Here is a 5,215-nt window from a genome sequence, read left to right on the forward strand (position 1 = left end):
TAGAATGGTTCAGAAACCTCAGGGGTATTGTGGGAAGCTTCAGTTGGCTGTATCTATACAACCACTTTTCTGCAGAACCTCCACAGTCAACACACTGTTTTAAAATTTGCTTAAGTCTCCTGAATGAAGTAACTGAGAAGGCACTCAGTATGAGCATATGTATCATACTTGAAAAGAACACGGAACTACCGTTGAAAAGAAATGGTTAGCTAGTGCAGTTACTTGTAGAAGAGCTGTACAATTTGGTTGGCTGTACTGTAAACAGTGGGGTGATGTTTAAGGTGTTGTTTCACAACAGTTTGCCAGTATTTAACCATGCAAAACACAAGCATTGCATATACCATGCACAGTTACCAGCGACACTACGCATAAAATTGATACTACTTCTCTAAAGTGGTTATGACTGATGAAATTTTGAGGTCACAATAACTAGACATTTATCAACTTCAGACACAATCACTCGGAGCTCATGCTGTATCTTATGTCACTAATGACTCTTTATTCTGTATTAGCATCCTTCTGATCTCTGATTTCAAAGACTGCTCACTCCTGTTTTTAATCACAAATCTCTCAAGTGACCCTTTCAGTTTCCTTTCCTTATCTTCCCTTCTTTTGTTCTACCCCAACCTACATTTTTCCATTGTAAATTAGTTGACTCCTGCTTACAGCTTGTTCATACATTACAGTCATGATATCATAAAGAATGTACATGTATGCATGTGTAGTGTCATCACGTGTAGGCTATGAGGTATTTTCACATGACATCAGAGGATTATTGGATTAACTATTCTGTTTTCATGCTTGAGCAGAGACAGGCTCATCTCTGTACAGGCCTTGGGGTTATAACCTCTGTGGCCCCGCCCCCACGGGCAGCCCTGTGTCCATCTCTACAGACTTGACTCTGCTGTGTGACCCCAGGCAGGCATGGTTTTTTTGTCAACACACAGTTACATTTCCAGAGGCTATGGGTAAGGTCAGATACAGAGTTGTGGTTAAGGACTGAGGTTAAGTTTAGGGTAAGGGGTGGTGGAGTTAGCTTTAGGGTTAGGGATGGGTTTATAAGTAGGGTTAGATCTTCCTTTGTGATTGTATCAGCTTCACACATGCCTTACAAACTGCCTTTACTGCCTGCAGTTTCCCTGGTCCTCGGGTACTCAAGGGAGTTAATTTCTTTTTAAACCAACAAATTAACAATCATGTTCTCTACAAAACAAGAGATGTAACTGAGAAGTAGCCAGTGTTTGAGTATCTTTGATGACATTTGAGATTTTAATCAGTCTTAATTGAATTTCCAGTTCATACCATGTGTAAACTGATACCCCAGATGTTATGATCCAGAACCACGATTATGCCATGTACGCAAATCCTGGACCCAGAGTACTCAGGCATTCAGGGGCCCACAAGTTTGAAAAAAGAAGCGAGACACTGCGACCACATAACATTGCATGGTTATAGCACACCACTGAGTCAAAATGCCTCCTTCCTACCACTATTTATGTGGCTGTTTACTAAACCTCAAATCAAAACAGAAATTATATTCGATTTGCTTTTTGTTTTTTTTTAGCTGTGGCTCTCAATTTGAACAATAAATGATGGATATATTACATTTATTGCAATTATTTTTCATTCATAAAAATAATTTGCCTTCATTTGCTTCAGTTTGATCTAATAATGTTATGAAATACCTTCCATGCTTTATATCACCAACACATCACCATATCATATGTTATTAAGGGCTGTATGACTGTTGTTATTTTTCAGACAGCACCGACTCCAACATAAGCTTGTTTGACATTATAGTAGCCTTAACATAAGATGGAATGGAATTGTGTAGAGGTGGAAATAATGGCCAACACAGACTACACTGTGAATAACAGAGATTAATCAAAGCTCAGAAGCAAGTTCTGAGTAAGTCTCCTCTCCTAGACTTTGAATCTAAAGTCAAGCCTACCGCTCCAGAACTCTGACATACATTAACTGTAGATACTATACTGCAAGTCAGAGGAGTGTACAGGAACAAGATAACAGTTTAACTGAACCATTCGACAACCATCCTACATTGTGGCAAATATAGCAAATTTCACATATCCACTGGGTGGCGCTGTTGACCAGAAATTGTAAAATACAGATACTTAATGTATTGGTTCAATAGAGCAGTTTCACAACAACAAAGTATATGCAAAGGACAGATTTTAATCGATGAAAAATTATGCTTTTGTCATTGCAATCAAACTTCATTTTGAAATACAGATTCAGACAGTTACAGAGAATTACAGATGAAGGGCACGAGAAACCTACCATTACAAATTTCTCTGAGCAGTTCTTACCCATAGCAAATCCACTACCAAAGTTCAAATATTATTAAGCTGTGCTCACCACAGACACAAATACTGTCTAAAACAGACGAGAATGGGTTGAAGTCCCTCCCTGTTTGTCATGCTTGTGTTGCTACTTATTTGCTTTAAGAGCAGAAAGGTGTCAGGTTCTGTGCTTGTAGGCCATTCAGCTGCCCCAAATTATTAAGGTTGTCTGGTCTAACCACGGCGAACCTGCAAGCCTTTGTTTTGACTTTTGGTGGATCGTTCACAACAACAACTGCTGCAAGAATTCCACACAGTGGGGTTGATGTGAGGCCAAGCTGCAGGGGCCTGTCAGAGGTTACTGGGTCAGTGACCTGACGCCTTCTGGGAAAAGCATGTCATTCCCAAAGGTCAGCCAGGAGGACTTTGCCATGACAGTTGAATTGTCTTTGTTATAAACAACAATATCCAGACATGTATTCTAACCCAGATATGATTTTTTTTTTAATGAAGTGGTGTTTGCCGTTTGCTTGAAATGTATCATTAAGAGCTTTGACTTAGAAGTTTTTATGCAAAAGTCTTAAGTCGGAGCTCTGAGTTATAATGCAGACTGCCTTGAACTGTGTATCATAGAGGGTGTGGCCATGCTTGTAAAGATACATCATCTATTTCTGTGTCCACCGAGTGTTTGCATTGGGTCACTTGCATATTTCTTTCTTTTGTACTTCTGGGTAAAGTGAGTAAAGTGAACTGAAAGCTTGATTTAACTGCATGTTTTTATGTAAGCATCTATCAACAAAATGGAAGTAGTCAGTTGAATTTTCCAATCGTCTTTGATTTTTTTTCTTTTGTTATTGCGTATACTGAAATCATACATGCTTATTTGGTGCAGACTAAATGTTGTTGCACTGTGTCACTAATTGGTTAATTCAATCAAGTGAGTGGCTTACTCAGCTTGCAACCTGTTTTCATTACCCTGAAATAATTGCTTAATGAAAAGAACAGTAACAAAAACAGTGTTTGGAAAGACCGTGAGTATCAAACGATACATCATAAATATATAATACCTTTGTGCATGAGTGCAATCAGGGTTGAGGCTGTGCTAACATGTTGACTGATGTACAGCACTTGCTGCATTCTCCCTTATGGTGAAAGACTCTCAAAGAATAGCCACAGTGCATAAATCAGTGCTTTGATATTCATACCACTTCCACTACAAAGGAGAATGCAACCTGCTGCATTTCTGTTATAATAACTTGTAGCTTGAGTTACCCAGTGCCACGTGATCTTTCTAAGTATAATCTCCGTTAGCTAATGTAAATATATTTCTGCATGAAAATATGAATTCCTGTAATACGCCTCGATCTGAAAGCGCAGAGAATCTCCGTTAGCATGGAGGAAACATCTTAATCTAAGAAAATGAGTCTGACAGGACAAATAGGAAGCTCTACATTGGCTCTACACAGTGTAGAACTGATGGAGAGAGCCCCCTGCTGGTACTTCAGAATCAGAGAGTTAGGGTGCATTTGAAATATTCTCTGGACAGATGATTCAGTGTCAGTGTCCTGTGTAAAATGACTTCATAGATCTCAATATATGGGTTCACCTTTCACAACTCTGATGTGTCAAAGTAAACAAAAAAAACAGACAGTGATAGTATTTTCAGAGAAAAGTATCATAAAATCACCCTCACTTTCACTACCCAGACACAGTTGTCTAGGCTCTCTAATCTGTCACTTTTATTTTTCCTTGAAAAAGTGTAGACTTTTTCAGCAGTCATGGTGAGGCGAATTAAATGCACAGAGATAAATCCACAGTTTGATGTCCCATCTGTAGATCACAGCTATACCTGACACCACAGATGTAGCAACATTACCTGGATAAGTAAACCTCACGTTTGTCTCAAGACCCTCTCTCTTGCCATGAAATACATATGAAATTAAACAGTGAAAAACCTGGATTAAATTCAGAATATCTGCACATAACGTGATCACGCACATCCTGCCATATGGCACCATTTTGTTTATGTCCACGTTTACACTGGTCTGTTGCCCACACCTCTGTTGGTCTGACAGTTCACATTGATTGAGCATGGAAATTAAAATGGAGAGTAACCATCACTCTTCTCCTCACTTCCCCAACAGTCAACACACAAGAGAAATACAAAGGTTCCTCTTTGTCACGCGTGCTCGGTACTTTGTCGATGTATACTTATTTTAGGTGTATGAGGCGAATGCCCTGACATGCTTGAAGCCTAAAGACTTTGCTAAATCTTTATGTGTAACCAGTAAGTGCGAGAAAGAATAAAGGAAGAAGAAAAGAAGCAAATGGATGAAAACAACTAACAATCTTTTTTAAGCGAGAGACAATGGGGTGTAAAGAATGGTGTTTCAGGTAAAAATTAAGGTTGCAGAGGTATAATTGAATCATGAATATGTAATCAGTGTCTAGAGAAAAAAGCAAAGCAAAACAAACAGAAGAAAAATAACACACAGTATCACATACCTAGATCATACTGTGTATTCTGATAAGAAATCATTCTCAGCACAGTTTGATCATAATCCACATTTCTTTTTTTTCCTACAGTACACAGTTTAATATCTTCCCAACCACAGCTTTAACCCTGGCTCAGATACCTGTTGACCTTATGCTGTTTTGTCCTCAGCCTCTGAACAGAGCAATTTTCTGTCACTACCCTCATAAACTTTCATGTTCCAAAGAGAACTGTTGGAGTCATCCTAAAAATCTTAATTTGCTTTTGGAATGATCCCTTTAAGAATAATCATGTTCCCTCCCTCTTGAGAAAAAAATGACATCACTCTGTGATGAGCCAATTGCAAAGCCGGACCACAAGAAGTAGAGTGTGTATTTGTGGCGTAAGCGTGTGGAGTCAGTTGTGTATGTGTGTGTGTGTG

This window comes from Chanos chanos, chromosome 10 (assembly GCF_902362185.1).
Source record: "Chanos chanos chromosome 10, fChaCha1.1, whole genome shotgun sequence".
NCBI lineage: Eukaryota > Metazoa > Chordata > Actinopteri > Gonorynchiformes > Chanidae > Chanos > Chanos chanos.